A 17,710-nucleotide genomic window follows, 5' to 3' on the forward strand; every position below is an offset into this window, starting at 1 on the left:
CCCTGCCTCTGATTCCCCAGCTATGATTCCCCGCCTTTGATTCCCCCCGTCTGATTCCCAGCCTCTGAATCCCCGTGTCTGATTTCCTGCCTCTGATTCCCCGCCTCTGATTCCCCATCTCTGATTCACCGCCTCTGATTCCCCATCTCTGATTCCCCACCTCTGATTTCCCATATCTGATTCCCTGCCTCTGTTTCCCCGCCTCTGATTCCCCACCTCTGTTTCCCCATATCTGATTCCCCGCCTCTGATTCCCCAACTCTAATACCCCACCTCTGATTCCCCAGCTCTGATTCCCCGCCTCTGATTCCCCGCATCTGATTCCCTGCCTCTGATTCCCCGCCTCTGATTCCAGGCATCTGATTCCCAGCATCTGATTCCGGCCTCTGATTCCCGGCCTCTGATTCCCTGCTTCTGATTCTGATTCCCTGCCTCTGATTCCCCATCTCTTATTCCACACATCTGATTCCTTGCCTCTGATTCCCCACCTCTGATTCCCCATATCTGATTCCCCGCCTGGGTTTCCCCGCCTCTCATTCCCCGCCTCTGTTTCCCAATATCTAAGTCCCCGCCTCTGATTCCCCAAATCTGATTCCCCACCTCTGATTCCCCAGCTCTGATTCCCCGCCTCTGATTCCCCGCATCTGATTCCCTGCATCTGATTCCAAGCCTCTGATTCCCTGCCTCTGATTCCCAACCTCTGATTCCCCAACTCTGATTCCCCATATCTGATTCCCCGCCTCTGTTTCCCCGCCTCGGATTCCCAGCCTCTGTTTTCCCATATCTGATTCCCGGCCTCTGATTCCCCGCCTCTGATTCCCCGCCTCTGATTCCCTGCCTCTGATTCCCCATCTCCGATTCCGCACATCTGATTCCCTTCCTCTGATTCCCCGCCTCTGATTCCCCGCCTCTGATTCCCTGCCTCTGATTCCCAACCTCGGATTCCCCACCTCTGATTCCCCATATCTGATTCCCCGCCTCTGTTTCCCCGCCTCTGATTCCCCGCCTCTGATTCCCTGCCTCTGGTTCCCCATATCTGATACCCCGCCTCTGATTCCCCAACTCTGATTCCCCGCTTCTGATTCCCCAGCTCTGAATCCCCGCCTCTGATTCCCCGCGTCTGATTCCCTGCCTCTGATTCCCCGCCTCTTATTCCCCATCTGTGATTCACAACCTCTGATGCCCCACCTCTGATTCCCCATATCTGATTCCCCGCCTCTGTTTCCCCGCCTCTGATTCCCTGCCTCTGATTCCCCATATCTGATTCCCCGCCTCTGATTGCCCACCTCTGATTCCCCGCGTCTGATACCCTGCCTCTGATTCCCCGCCTCTGATTCCCCATATCTGATTCCCCACCTCTGTTTCCCCGCCTCTGATTCCCCGCCTCTGTTTCCCAATATCTAAGTCCCCACCTCTGATTCCCAAAATCTGATTCCCCACCTCTGATTCCCCAGCTCTGATTCCCCGCCTCTGATGCCCCTCATCTGATTCCCTGCATCTGATTCCAAGCCTCTGATTCCCTGCCTCTGATTCCCTACCTCTGACTCCCCGCCTCAGTTTCCCCATATCTGATTCCCGGCCTCTGATTCCCCGCCTCTGATTCCCCGCCTCTGATTCCCTGCCTCTGATTCCCCATCTCCGATTCTGCACATCTGATTCCCTTCCTCTGATTCCCCGCCTCTGATTCCCCGCCTCTGATTCCCTGCCTCTGATTCCCAACCTATGATTCCCCACCTCTGATTCCCCATATCTGATTCCCCGCCTCTGTTTCCCCGCCTCTGATTCCCCGCCTCTGATTCCCAACTCTGATTCCCCGCCTCTGATTCCCCAGCTCTGATTCCCCGTGTTTGATTCCCTGCCTCTGATTCCCTGCCCTGATTCCCCATCTCTGTTTCACCGCCTTTGATTCGCCACCTCTGATTCCACATATCTGATTCCCCGCCTCTGTTTCCCCATATCTGATTCCCGGCCTCTGATTCCCCGCCTCTGATTCCCCATATCTGATTCCCTGCCTCTGATTCCCCAACTCTGATTCCCCGCCTCTGATTCCCCAGCTCTGAATCACCGCCTCTGATTCCCCGCGTCTTATTCCCTGCCTCTGATTCCCCGCCTTGGATTCCCCATATCTGATTCCCCGCCTCTGTTTCCCCGCCTCTGATTCCCCGCCTCTGATTCCCCATATCTGATTCCCTGCCTCTGATTCCCCAACTCTGATTCCCCGCCTCTGATTCCCCAGCTCTGAATCCCCGCCTCTGATTCCCCGTGTCTGATTCCCTGCCTCTGATTCCCCGCCTTGATTCCCCATCTCTGATTCACAACCTCTGATTCCCCACCTCTGATTCCCTATATTTGATTCCCCGCCTCTGTTTCCCCGCCTCTGATTCCCCGCCTCTGATTCCCCATATCTGATTCCCCACCTCTGATTGCCCACCTCTGATTCCCCGCCTCTGATTCGCCAGCTCTGATTCCCCGCCTCTGATTCCCCGCATCTGATTCCCTGCCTCTGATTCCCCGCCTCTGATTCCCCATCTCTGATTCACCGCCTTTGATTCGCCACCTCTGATGCCCCATATCTGATTCCCCACCTCTGTTTCCCGGCCTCTGATTCCCCGCCTCTGATTCTCTATATCTCATTCCCCGCCTCTGAATCCCCATCTCTGATTCCCGGACTCTGATTCCCCACCTCTGATTCCCGGCCTCTTATTCCCAGCATCTGATTCCCGGCCTCTGATTCCCGGCCTCTGATTCCCCGCTTCTGATTCTGATTCCCTGCCTCTGATTCCCCATCTCTGATTCCGCACATCTGATTCCCTGCCTCTGATTCCCCACCTCTGATTCCCCATATCTGATTCCCCGCCTCTGTTTCCCCGCCTCTGATTCCCCGCCTCTGTTTCCCTATATCTAATTCCCCACCTCTGATGCCCCAACTCTGATTCCCCGCCTCTGATTCCCCAGCTCTGATTCCCCGCCTCTGATTCCCCGCATCCGATTCCCCATATCTGATTCCCCGCCTCTGTTTCCCCGCCTCTGATTCCCCGCCTCTGTTTCCCCATATCTGATTCCCCGCCTCTGATTCCCAACTATGATTCCCCGCCTCTGATTCCCCAGCTCTGATTCCCTGCGTCTGATTCCCTGCGTTCTATTCCCTGCCTCTGATTCCCCGCCTGTGATTCCCCATCACTGATTCACCACCTCTGATTCCCCACCTCTGATTCCCCATATCTAATTCCCCGCCTCTGTTTGCCCGCCTCTGATTCCCCGCCTCTGTTTCCCCATATCTGATTCCCCGTCTCTGAATCCCCAACTCTGATTCCCTGCCTCTGATTCCCCAGCTCTGATTCCCCGCCTTTGATTCCCCCCGTCTGATTCCCAGCCTCTGAATCCCCGTGTCTGATTTCCTGCCTCTGATTCCCCGCCTCTGATTCCCCATCTCTGATTCCTCTGATTCCCCACATCTGATTCCCCATCTCTGATTCCGCACATCCGATTCCCTGCCTCTGATTCCCCAACTCTGATTCCCCACCTCTGATTCCCCAGCTCTGATTCCCCGCCTCAGATTCCCCGCGTCTGATTCCCTGCCTCTGATTCCCCGCCTCTGATTCCCCATCTCTGATTCCCCACCTCTGATTCCACATGTCTGATTCCCTGCCTCTGATTCCCCGCCTCTGAATCCCAGCCTCTGATTCCCCATATCTGATTCCCCGCCTCTGATTCCCTGCCTCTGATTCCCCAGCTCTGATTCCCCGCCTTTGATTCCCCCCGTCTGATTCCCAGCCTCTGAAACCCCGTGTCTGATTTCCTGCCTCTGATTCCCCGCCTCTGATTCCCCATCTCTGATTCACCGCCTCTGATTCCCCATCTCTGATTCCCCACCTCTGATTTCCCATATCTGATTCCCTGCCTCTGTTTCCCCGCCTCTGATTCCCCACCTCTGTTTCCCCATATCTGATTCCCCGCCTCTGATTCCTCAACTTTAATACCCCACCTCTGATTCCCCAGCTCTGATTCCCCGCCTCTGATTCCCCGCATCTGATTCCCTGCCTCTGATTCCCCGCCTCTGATTCCAGGCATCTGATTCCCAGCATCTGATTCCGGCCTCTGATTCCCGGCCTCTGATTCCCTGCTTCTGATTCTGATTCCCTGCCTCTGATTCCCCATCTCTTATTCCGCACATCTGATTCCTTGCCTCTGATTCCCCACCTCTGATTCCCCATATCTGATTCCCCGCCTGGGTTTCCCCGCCTCTCATTCCCCGCCTCTGTTTCCCAATATCTAAGTCCCCGCCTCTGATTCCCCAAATCTGATTCCCCACCTCTGATTCCCCAGCTCTGATTCCCCGCCTCTGATTCCCCGCATCTGATTCCCTGCATCTGATTCCAAGCCTCTGATTCCCTGCCTCTGATTCCCAACCTCTGATTCCCCAACTCTGATTCCCCATATCTGATTCCCCGCCTCTGTTTCCCCGCCTCGGATTCCCAGCCTCTGTTTTCCCATATCTGATTCCCGGCCTCTGATTCCCCGCCTCTGATTCCCCGCCTCTGATTCCCTGCCTCTGATTCCCCATCTCCGATTCCGCACATCTGATTCCCTTCCTCTGATTCCCCGCCTCTGATTCCCCGCCTCTGATTCCCTGCCTCTGATTCCCAACCTCGGATTCCCCAATTCTGATTCCCCATATCTGATACCCCGCCTCTGTTTCCCCGCCTCTGATTCCCCGCCTCTGATTCCCAACTCTGATTCCCCGCCTCTGATTCCCCAGCTCTGATTCCCCGTGTTTGATTCCCTGCCTCTGATTCCCTGCCCTGATTCCCCATCTCTGTTTCACCGCCTTTGATTCGCCACCTCTGATTCCCCATATCTGATTCCCCGCCTCTGTTTCTCCGACTCTGATTCCCTGCCTCTGATTCCCAACCTCTGATTCCACACCTCTGATTCCCCATATCTGATTCCCCGCCTCTATTTCCCCATATCTGATTCCCCGCCTCTGATTCCCCAACTCTGATTCCCCGCCTCTGATTCCCCAGCTCTGATTCCCCAACTCTGATTCCCGGAGTCCGATTCCCTGCCTCTGATTCCCCGCCTCTGATTCCCCATCTCTGATTCCCCGCCTCCGATTCCCCGTGTCTTATTCCCTGCCTCTGATTCCCCGCCTCTGATTCCACGCCTCTGATTCCCTGCCACTGATTCCCTGCCCCTGATTCCCCAATTCTGATTCCCCATATCTGATTCCCCGCCTCTGTTTCCCCGCCTCTGATTCCCCGCCTCTGATTCCCCATATCTGATTCCCTGCCTCTGATTCCCCAACTCTGATTCACCGCCTCTGATTCCCCAGCTCTGAATCCCCGCCTCTGATTCCCCGCGTCTGATTCCCTGCCTCTGATTCCCCGCCTTGATTCCCCATCTCTGATTCACAACCTCTGATTCCCCACCTCTGATTCCCTATATTTGATTCCCCGCCTCTGTTTCCCCGCCTCTGATTCGCAACCTCTAATTCCCCACCTCTGATTCCCCATATCTGATTCCCCATATCTGATTCCCTGCCTCTGATTCCCCAACTCTGATTCCCCGCCTCTGATTCCCCAGCTCTGAATCACCGCCTCTGATTCCCCGCGTCTTATTCCCTGCCTCTGATTCCCCGCCTTGGATTCCCCATATCTGATTCCCCGCCTCTGTTTCCCCGCCTCTGATTCCCCGCCTCTGATTCCCCATATCTGATTCCCTGCCTCTGATTCCCCAACTCTGATTCCCCGCCTCTGATTCCCCAGCTCTGAATCCCCGCCTCTGATTCCCCGTGTCTGATTCCCTGCCTCTGATTCCCCGCCTTGATTCCCCATCTCTGATTCACAACCTCTGATTCCCCACCTCTGATTCCCTATATTTGATTCCCCGCCTCTGTTTCCCCGCCTCTGATTCCCCGCCTCTGATTCCCCATATCTGATTCCCCGCCTCTGATTGCCCACCTCTGATTCCCCGCCTCTGATTCGCCAGCTCTGATTCCCCGCCTCTGATTCCCCGCATCTGATTCCCTGCCTCTGATTCCCCGCCTCTGATTCCCCATCTCTGATTCACCGCCTTTGATTCGCCACCTCTGATTCCCCATATCTGATTCCCCACCTCTGTTTCCCGGCCTCTGATTCCCCACCTCTGATTCTCTATATCTCATTCCCCGCCTCTGAATCCCCATCTCTGATTCCCGGACTCTGATTCCCCACCTCTGATTCCCGGCCTCTTATTCCCAGCATCTGATTCCCGGCCTCTGATTCCCGGCCTCTGATTCCCCGCTTCTGATTCTGATTCCCTGCCTCTGATTCCCCATCTCTGATTCCGCACATCTGATTCCCTGCCTCTGATTCCCCACCTCTGATTCCCCATATCTGATTCCCCGCCTCTGTTTCCCAGCCTCTGATTCCCCGCCTCTGTTTCCCTATATCTAATTCCCCACCTCTGATGCCCCAACTCTGATTCCCCGCCTCTGATTCCCCAGCTCTGATTCCCCGCCTCTGATTCCCCGCATCCGATTCCCCATATCTGATTCCCCGCCTCTGTTTCCCCGCCTCTGATTCCCCGCCTCTGTTTCCCCATATCTGATTCCCCGCCTCTGATTCCCAACTATGATTCCCCGCCTCTGATTCCCCAGCTCTGATTCCCTGCGTCTGATTCCCTGCGTTCTATTCCCTGCCTCTGATTCCCCGCCTGTGATTCCCCATCACTGATTCACCACCTCTGATTCCCCACCTCTGATTCCCCATATCTAATTCCCCGCCTCTGTTTGCCCGCCTCTGATTCCCCGCCTCTGTTTCCCCATATCTGATTCCCCGTCTCTGAATCCCCAACTCTGATTCCCTGCCTCTGATTCCCCAGCTCTGATTCCCCGCCTTTGATTCCCCCCGTCTGATTCCCAGCCTCTGAATCCCCGTGTCTGATTTCCTGCCTCTGATTCCCCGCCTCTGATTCCCCATCTCTGATTCCTCTGATTCCCCACATCTGATTCCCCATCTCTGATTCCGCACATCCGATTCCCTGCCTCTGATTCCCCAACTCTGATTCCCCACCTCTGATTCCCCAGCTCTGATTCCCCGCCTCAGATTCCCCGCGTCTGATTCCCTGCCTCTGATTCCCCGCCTCTGATTCCCCATCTCTGATTCCCCACCTCTGATTCCACATGTCTGATTCCCTGCCTCTGATTCCCCGCCTCTGAATCCCAGCCTCTGATTCCCCATATCTGATTCCCCGCCTCTGATTCCCTGCCTCTGATTCCCCAGCTCTGATTCCCCGCCTTTGATTCCCCCCGTCTTATTCCCAGCCTCTGAATCCCCGTGTCTGATTTCCTGCCTCTGATTCCCCGCCTCTGATTCCCCATCTCTGATTCACCGTCTCTGATTCCCCATCTCTGATTCCCCACCTCTGATTTCCCATATCTGATTCCCTGCCTCTGTTTCCCCGCCTCTGATTCCCCACCTCTGTTTCCCCATATCTGATTCCCCGCCTCTGATTCCCCAACTCTAATACCCCACCTCTGATTCCCCAGCTCTGATTCCCCGCCTCTGATTCCCCGCATCTGATTCCCTGCCTCTGATTACCCGCCTCTGATTCCAGGCATCTGATTCCCAGCATCTGATTCCGGCCTCTGATTCCCGGCCTCTGATTCCCTGCTTCTGATTCTGATACCCTGCCTCTGATTCCCCATCTCTTATTCCGCACATCTGATTCCTTGCCTCTGATTCCCCACCTCTGATTCCCCATATCTGATTCCCCGCCTGGGTTTCCCCGCCTCTCATTCCCCGCCTCTGTTTCCCAATATCTAAGTCCCCGCCTCTGATTCCCCAAATCTGATTCCCCACCTCTGATTCCCCAGCTCTGATTCCCCGCCTCTGATTCCCCGCATCTGATTCCCTGCATCTGATTCCAAGCCTCTGATTCCCTGCCTCTGATTCCCAACCTCTGATTCCCCAACTCTGATTCCCCATATCTGATTCCCCGCCTCTGTTTCCCCGCCTCGGATTCCCAGCCTCTGTTTTCCCATATCTGATTCCCGGCCTCTGATTCCCCGCCTCTGATTCCCCGCCTCTGATTCCCTGCCTCTGATTCCCCATCTCCGATTCCGCACATCTGATTCCCTTCCTCTGATTCCCCGCCTCTGATTCCCCGCCTCTGATTCCCTGCCTCTGATTCCCAACCTCGGATTCCCCACCTCTGATTCCCCATATCTGATTCCCCGCCTCTGTTTCCCCGCCTCTGATTCCCCGCCTCTGATTCCCAACTCTGATTCCCCGCCTCTGATTCCCCAGCTCTGATTCCCCGTGTTTGATTCCCTGCCTCTGATTCCCTGCCCTGATTCCCCATCTCTGTTTCACCGCCTTTGATTCGCCACCTCTGATTCCCCATATCTGATTCCCCGCCTCTGTTTCCCCGACTCTGATTCCCTGCCTCTGATTCCCAACCTCTGATTCCACACCTCTGATTCCCCATATCTGATTCCCCGCCTCTATTTCCCCATATCTGATTCCCCGCCTCTGATTCCCCAACTCTGATTCCCCGCCTCTGATTCCCCAGCTCTGATTCCCCAACTCTGATTCCCGGAGTCCGATTCCCTGCCTCTGATTCCCCGCCTCTGATTCCCCATCTCTGATTCCCCGCCTCCGATTCCCCGTGTCTTATTCCCTGCCTCTGATTCCCCGCCTCTGATTCCACGCCTCTGATTCCCTGCCACTGATTCCCTGCCCCTGATTCCCCAATTCTGATTCCCCATATCTGAATCCCCGCCTCTGTTTCCCCGCCTCTGATTCCCCGCCTCTGATTCCCCATATCTGATTCCCTGCCTCTGATTCCCCAACTCTGATTCACCGCCTCTGATTCCCCAGCTCTGAATCCCCGCCTCTGATTCCCCGCGTCTGATTCCCTGCCTCTGATTCCCCGCCTTGATTCCCCATCTCTGATTCACAACCTCTGATTCCCCACCTCTGATTCCCTATATTTGATTCCCCGCCTCTGTTTCCCCGCCTCTGATTCGCAACCTCTAATTCCCCACCTCTGATTCCCCATATCTGATTCCCCGCCTCTGTTACCCTGCCTCTGATTCCCGGCCTCTGTTTCCCCATATCTGATTCCCCTCCTCTGATTCCCCAACTCTGATTCCCCGCCTCTGATTCCCCAGCTCTGATTTCCCGCCTTTTATTCCCGGCCTCTGATTCCCTGCCACTGATTCCCCGCCCCTGATTCCCCACCTCTGATTCCCCATATCTGATTCCCCGCCTCTGTTTCCCCAGCTCTGATTCCCCGCCTCTGATTCCCGGCGTCCGATTCCCTGCCTCTGATTCCCCGCCACTGATTCCCCATCTCTGATTCACCACCTCTGATTCCCCGCCTCTGATTCCCCAGCTCTGATTCCCCGCCTCTGATTTCCGGCGTCCGATTCCCTGCCTCTGATTCCCCGCCTCTGATTCCCCATCTCTGATTCACCACCTCTGATTCCCCACCTCTGATTCCCCATATCTAATTCCCCGCCACTGTTTTCCCGCCTCTGATTCCCCGCCTCTGTTTCCCCATATCTGATTCCCCGCCTCTGAATCCCCAACTCTGATTCCCTGCCTCAGATTCCCCAGCTCTGATTCCCCGCCTTTGATTCCACCCGTCTGATTCCCAGCCTCTGAATCCCCGTGTCTGATTTCCTGCCTCTGATTCCCCGCCTCTGATTCCCCATCTCTGATTCACCGCCTCTGATTCCCCACCTCTGATTCCCCATCTCTGATTCCGCACATCTAATTCCCTGCCTCTGATTCCCCAACTCTGATTCCCCACCTCTGATTCCCCAGCTCTGATTCCCCGCCTCAGATTCCTCGCGTCTGATTCCCTGCCTCTGATTCCCCGCCTCTGATTCCCTGCCTCTGATTCCCCATATCTGATTCCCCGCCTCTGATTCCCCAACTCTGATTCCCCGCTTCTGATTCCCCAGCTCTGAATCCCCGACTCTGATTCCCCGAGTCTGATTCCCTGCCTCTGATTCCCCGCCTCTAATTCCCCATCTGTGATTCACAACCTCTGATGCCCCACCTCTGATTCCCCATATCTGATTCCCCGCCTCTGTTTCCCCGCCTCTGATTCCCCGCCTCTGATTCCCCATATCTGATTCCCCGCCTCTGATTGCCCAACTCTGATTCCCCGCGACTGATTCACTGCCTCTGATTCCCCGCCTCTGATTCCCCATATCTGATTCACCACCTCTGATTCCCGGCCTCTGATTCCCCATCTCTGATTCCGCACATCCGATTCCCTGCCTATGATTCCCCACCTCTGATTCCCGCCTCTGATTCCCCATATCTGATTCCCTGCCTCTGTTTCCCCGCCTCTGATTCCCCACCTCTGTTTCCCCATATCTGATTCCCCGCCTCTGATTCCCCAACTCTAATACCCTGCCTATGATTCCCCAGCTCTGATTCCCCGCCTCTGATTCCCCGCATCAGATTCCCTGCCTCTGATTCCCTGCCTCTGATTCCAGGCCTCTGATTCCCAGCATCTGATTCCGGCCTCTGATTCCCGGCCTCTGATTCCCTGCTTCTGATTCTGATTCCCTGCCTCTGATTCCCCTTCTCTGATTCCGCACATCTGATTCCCTGCCTCTGATTCCCCACATCTGATTCCCCATATCTGATTCCCTGCCTCTGTTTCCCCGCCTCTGATTCCCCGACTGTTTCCCCATATCTGATTCCCCGCCTCTGATTCCCCAACTCTGATTCCCCTCCTCTAATTCGCCAGCTATGATTCCCCGCCTCTGATTCCCTGCGTCTGATTCCCTGCCTCTGATTCCCAGCCTCTGATTCCCCTTTTCTGATTCACCACCTCTGAATCCCCACCTCTGATTCCCCATCTCTGATTCCGCACATCCGATTCCCTGCCTCTGATTCCCCGCCTCTGATTCCCCGCCTCTGATTCGCAACCTCAAATTCCCCACCTCTGATTCCCCATATCTGATTCCCCGCCTCTGTTTCCCTGCCTCTGATTCCCGGCCTCTGTTTCCCCATATCTGATTCCCCTCCTCTGATTCCCCAACTCTGATTCCCCGCCTCTGATTCCCCAGCTCTGATTCCCCGCATTTTATTCCCGGCCTCTGATTCCCTGCCACTATTCCCCGCCCCTGATTCCCCACCTCTGATTCCCCATATCTGATTCCCCGCCTCTGTTTCCCCAGCTCTGATTCCCCACCTCTGATTCCCCAGCTCTGATTCCCTGCAACTGATTCCCCGCCCCTGATTCCCCACCTCTGATTCCCCATATCTGATTCCCCGCCTCTGTTTCCCCAGCTCTGATTCCCTGCCTCTGATTCCCTGCCCTGATTCCCCATCTCTGTTTCACCGCCTTTGATTTGCCACCTCTGATTCCCCATATCTGATTCCCCGCCTCTGTTTCCCCGCCTCTGATTCCCTGCCTCTGATTCCCAACCTCTGATTCCACACCTCTGATTCCCCATATCTGATTCCCCGCCTCTATTTCCCCATATCTGATTCCCCGCCTCTGATTCCCCGACTCTGATTCCCCGCCTCTGATTCCCCAGCTCTGATTCCCCGCCTCTGATTCCCGGCGTCCGATTCCCTGCCTCTGATTCCCCGCCTCTGATTCACCATCTCTGATTCCCCGCCTCTGATTCCCCGTGTCTTATTCCCTGTCTCTGATTCCCCGGCTCAGATTCCCCGCCTCTGATTCCCTGCCACTGATTCCCTGCCCCTGATTCCCCACCTCTGATTCCCCATATCTGATTCCCCGCCTCTGTTTCCCCGCCTCTGATTCCCCGCCTCTGATTCCCCATATCTGATTCCCTGCCTCTGATTCCCCAACTCTGATTCCCCGCCTCTGATTCCCCAGCTCTGAATCCCCGCCTCTGATTCCCCGCGTCTGATTCCCTCCCTCTGTTTCCCCGCCTTGATTCCCCATCTCTGATTCACAACCTCTGATATCCCACCTCTGATTCCCCATATCTGATTTCCCGCCTCTGTTTCCCCGCCTCTGATTCCCCATATCTGATTCCCCGCCTTGATTCCACATCTCTGATTCACAACCTCTGATTCCCCACCTCTGATTCCCTATATTGGATTCCCCGCCTCTGTTTCCCCGCCTCTGATTCGCAACCTCTAATTCCCCACCTCTGATTCCCCATATCTGATTCCCCGCCTCTGTTACCCTGCCTCTGATTCCCGGCCTCTGTTTCCCCATATCTGATTCCCCTCCTCTGATTCCCCAACTCTGATTCCCCGCCTCTGATTCCCCAGCTCTGATTTCCCGCCTTTTATTCCCGGCCTCTGATTCCCTGCCACTGATTCCCCGCCCCTGATTCCCCACCTCTGATTCCCCATATCTGATTCCCCGCCTCTGATTCCCAGCCTCTGATTCCCCTTTTCTGATTCACCACCTCTGAATCCCCACCTCTGATTCCCCATCTCTGATTCCGCACATCCGATTCCCTGCCTCTGATTCCCCGCCTCTGATTCCCCGCCTCTGATTCGCAACCTCAAATTCCCCACCTCTGATTCCCCATATCTGATTCCCCGCCTCTGTTTCCCTGCCTCTGATTCCCGGCCTCAGTTTCCCCATATCTGATTCCCCTCCTCTGATTCCCCAACTCTGATTCCCCGCCTCTGATTCCCCAGCTCTGATTCCCCGCATTTTATTCCCGGCCTCTGATTCCCTGCCACTATTCCCCGCCCCTGATTCCCCACCTCTGATTCCCCATATCTGATTCCCCGCCTCTGTTTCCCCAGCTCTGATTCCCCACCTCTGATTCCCCAGCTCTGATTCCCTGCAACTGATTCCCCGCCCCTGATTCCCCACCTCTGATTCCCCATATCTGATTCCCCGCCTCTGTTTCCCCAGCTCTGATTCCCTGCCTCTGATTCCCTGCCCTGATTCCCCATCTCTGTTTCACCGCCTTTGATTCGCCACCTCTGATTCCCCATATCTGATTCCCCGCCTCTGTTTCCCCGCCTCTGATTCCCTGCCTCTGATTCCCAACCTCTGATTCCACACCTCTGATTCCCCATATCTGATTCCCCGCCTCTATTTCCCCATATCTGATTCCCCGCCTCTGATTCCCCGACTCTGATTCCCCGCCTCTGATTCCCCAGCTCTGATTCCCCGCCTCTGATTCCCGGCGTCCGATTCCCTGCCTCTGATTCCCCGCCTCTGATTCACCATCTCTGATTCCCCGCCTCTGATTCCCCGTGTCTTATTCCCTGTCTCTGATTCCCCGGCTCAGATTCCCCGCCTCTGATTCCCTGCCACTGATTCCCTGCCCCTGATTCCCCACCTCTGATTCCCCATATCTGATTCCCCGCCTCTGTTTCCCCGCCTCTGATTCCCCGCCTCTGATTCCCCATATCTGATTCCCTGCCTCTGATTCCCCAACTCTGATTCCCCGCCTCTGATTCCCCAGCTCTGAATCCCCGCCTCTGATTCCCCGCGTCTGATTCCCTCCCTCTGTTTCCCCGCCTTGATTCCCCATCTCTGATTCACAACCTCTGATATCCCACCTCTGATTCCCCGCCTCTGTTTCCCTGCCTCTGATTCCCGGCCTCTGTTTCCCCATATCTGATTCCCCTCCTCTGATTCCCCAACTCTGATTCCCCGCCTCTGATTCCCCAGCTCTGATTCCCCGCCTTTTATTCCCGGCCTCTGATTCCCCACCTCTGATTCCCCATATCTGATTCCCCGCCTCTGTTTCCCCAGCTCTGACTCCCCACCTCTGATTCCCCAGCTCTGATTCCCTGCAACTGATTCCCCGCCCCTGATTCCCCACCTCTGATTCCCCATATCTGATTCCCCGCCTCTGTTTCCCCAGCTCTGATTCCCTGCCTCTGATTCCCTGCCCTGATTCCCCATCTCTGTTTCACCGCCTTTGATTCGCCACCTCTGATTCCCCATATCTGATTCCCCGCCTCTGTTTCCCCGCCTCTGATTCCCTGCCTCTGATTCCCAACCTCTGATTCCACTCCTCTGATTCCCCATATCTGATTCCCCGCCTCTATTTCCCCATATCTGATTCCCCGCCTCTGATTCCCCGACTCTGATTCCCCGCCTCTGATTCCCCAGCTCTGATTCCCCGCCTCTGATTCCCGGCGTCCGATTCCCTGCCTCTGATTCCCCGCCTCTGATTCACCATCTCTGATTCCCCGCCTCTGATTCCCCGTGTCTGATTCCCTGCCTCTGATTCCCCGGCTCAGATTCCCCGCCTCTGATTCCCTGCCACTGATTCCCTGCCCCTGATTCCCCACCTCTGATTACCCATATCTGATTCCCCGCCTCTGTTTCCCCGCCTCTGATTCCCCGCCTCTGATTCCCCATATCTGATTCCCTGCCTCTGATTCCCCAACTCTGATTCCCCGCCTCTGATTCCCCAGCTCTGAATCCCCGCCTCTGATTCCCCGCGTCTGATTCCCTCCCTCTGTTTCCCCGCCTTGATTCCCCATCTCTGATTCACAACCTCTGATTCCCCACCTCTGATTCCCCATATCTGATTCCCCGCCTCTGTTTCCCCGCCTCTGATTCCCCATATCTGATTCCCCGGCTCTGATTGCCCACCTCTGATTCCCCACCTCTGATTCGCCAGCTATGATTCCCCGCCTCTGATTCTCTGCGTCTGATTCCCTGCCTCTGATTCCCAGCCTCTGATTCCCCTTTTCTGATTCACCACCTCTGAATCCCCACCTCTGATTCCCCATCTCTGATTCCGCACATCCGATTCCCTGCCTCTGATTCCCCGCCTCTGATTCCCCGCCTCTGATTCGCAACCTCAAATTCCCCACCTCTGATTCCCCATATCTGATTCCCCGCCTCTGTTTCCCTGCCTCTGATTCCCGGCCTCTGTTTCCCCATATCTGATTCCCCTCCTCTGATTCCCCAACTCTGATTCCCCGCCTCTGATTCCCCAGCTCTGATTCCCCGCCTTTTATTCCCGGCCTCTGATTCCCTGCCACTATTCCCCGCCCCTGATTCCCCACCTCTGATTCCCCATATCTGATTCCCCGCCTCTGTTTCCCCAGCTCTGACTCCCCACCTCTGATTCCCCAGCTCTGATTCCCTGCAACTGATTCCCCGCCCCTGATTCCCCACCTCTGATTCCCCATATCTGATTCCCCGCCTCTGTTTCCCCAGCTCTGATTCCCTGCCTCTGATTCCCTGCCCTGATTCCCCATCTCTGTTTCACCGCCTTTGATTCGCCACCTCTGATTCCCCATATCTGATTCCCCGCCTCTGTTTCCCCGCCTCTGATTCCCTGCCTCTGATTCCCAACCTCTGATTCCACACCTCTGATTCCCCATATCTGATTCCCCGCCTCTATTTCCCCATATCTGATTCCCCGCCTCTGATTCCCCGACTCTGATTCCCCGCCTCTGATTCCCCAGCTCTGATTCCCCGCCTCTGATTCCCGGCGTCCGATTCCCTGCCTCTGATTCCCCGCCTCTGATTCACCATCTCTGATTCCCCGCCTCTGATTCCCCGTGTCTGATTCCCTGCCTCTGATTCCCCGGCTCAGATTCCCCGCCCTTGATTCCCTGCCACTGATTCCCTGCCCCTGATTCCCCACCTCTGATTACCCATATCTGATTCCCCGCCTCTGTTTCCCTGCCTCTGATTCCCCGCCTCTGATTCCCCATATCTGATTCCCTGCCTCTGATTCCCCAACTCTGATTCCCCGCCTCTGATTCCCCAGCTCTGAATCCCCGCCTCTGATTCCCCGCGTCTGATTCCCTCCCTCTGTTTCCCCGCCTTGATTCCCCATCTCTGATTCACAACCTCTGATTCCCCACCTCTGATTCCCCATATCTGATTCCCCGCCTCTGTTTCCCCGCCTCTGATTCCCCATATCTGATTCCCCGGCTCTGATTGCCCACCTCTGATTCCCCACCTCTGATTCGCCAGCTCTGATTCCCCGCCTCTGAATCCCCGCATCTGATTCCCTGCCTCTAATTCCCCGCCTCTTATTCCCCATCTCTGATTCACCGCCTTTGATTCGCCACCTCTGATTCCCCATATCTGATTCCCCACCTCTGTTTCCCCGCCTCTGATTCCCCGCCTCTGATTCTCCATATCTCATTCCCCGCCTCTGAATCCCCATCTCTGATTCCCAGACTCTGAATCCCCACCTCTGATTCCCGGCCTCTTATTCCCAGCATCTGATTCCCGGCCTCTGATTCCCGGCCTCTGATTCCCCGCTTCTGATTCTGATTCCCTGCCTCTGATTCCCCATCTCTGATTCCGCACATCTGATTCCCTGCCTCTGATTCCCCACCTCTGATTCCCCATATCTGATTCCCCGCCTCTGTTTCCCCGCCTCTGATTCCCCGCCTCTGTTTCCCCATATCTAATTCCCCACCTCTGATGCCCCAACACTGATTCCCCACCTCTGATTCCCCAGCTCTGATTCCCCGCCTCTGATTCCCCGCATCCGATTCCCCATGTCTGATTCCCCGCCTCTGTTTCCCCGCCTCTGATTCCCCGCCTCTGTTTCCCCATATCTGATTCCCCGCCTCTGTTTCCCCGCCTCTGATTCCCCGCCTCTGTTTCCCATATCTAATTCCCCACCTCTGATGCCCCAACTCTGATTCCCCACATCTGATTCCCCAGCTCTGATTCCCAGCCTCTGATTCCCCGCATCCGATTCCCCATGTCTGATTTCCAACCTCTGATTCCCCATATCTAATTCCCCGCCTCTGCTTGCCCGCCTCTCATTCCCCGCCTCTGTTTCCCCATATCTGATTCCCCGCCTCTGAATCCCCAACTCTGATTCCCTGCCTCTGATTCACCAGCTCTGATTCCCCGCCTTTGATTCCCCCCGTCTGATTCCCAGCCTCTGAATCCCTGTCTAATTTCCTGCCTCTGATTCCCCGCCTCTGATTCCCCATCTCTGATTCACTGCCTCTGATTCCCCACATCTGATTCCCCATCTCTGATTCCGCACAACCGATTCCCTGCCTCTGATTCCCCGACTCTGATTCCCCACCTCTGATTCCCCAGCTCTGATTCCCCGCCTCTGATTCCCCGCGTCTGATTCCCTGCCTGTGATTCCCCGCCTCTGATTCCCCATCTCTGATTCCCCACCTCTGATTCCCCGTGTCTGATTCCCTTCCTTTGATTCCCCGCCTCTGATTCTCCGCCTCTGATTCCCTGCCACTGATTCCCCGCCCCTTATTCCCCACTTCTGATTCCCCATATCTTATTCCCCGCCTCTGTTTCCCCCCCTCTGATTCCCAGCCTCTGATTCCCCATATCTGATTCCCCGCCTCTATTTCCCCATATCTGCTTCGCCGCCTCTGATTCCCCAACTCTGATTCCCCGCCTCTGATTACCCAGCTCTGATTTCCCGCCTCTGATTCCCGGCATCCGATTCCCTGCCTCTGATTCCCCGCCTCTGATTCCCCATCTCTGATTCCCCGCCTCTGATTCCCCGTGTCTAATTCCCTGCCTCTGATTCCCCGCCTCTGATTCCCCATATCTGATTCCCCGCCTCTGTTTTCCCGCCTCTCATTCCCTGCCTCTGATTCCCCATATCTGATTCCCCGCCTCTGATTCCCCAACTCTGATTCCCCGCCTCTGATTCCCCAGCTCTGAATCCCCGCCTCTGATTCCCCGCGTCTGATTCCCTGCCTCTGATTCCCCGCCTCTGATTCCCCATCTGTGATTCACAACCTCTGATGCCCCACCTCTGATTCCCCATATCTGATTCC

This window comes from Narcine bancroftii, chromosome 6, assembly GCF_036971445.1.
Source record: "Narcine bancroftii isolate sNarBan1 chromosome 6, sNarBan1.hap1, whole genome shotgun sequence".
Taxonomy (NCBI): Eukaryota; Metazoa; Chordata; class Chondrichthyes; order Torpediniformes; family Narcinidae; genus Narcine; species Narcine bancroftii.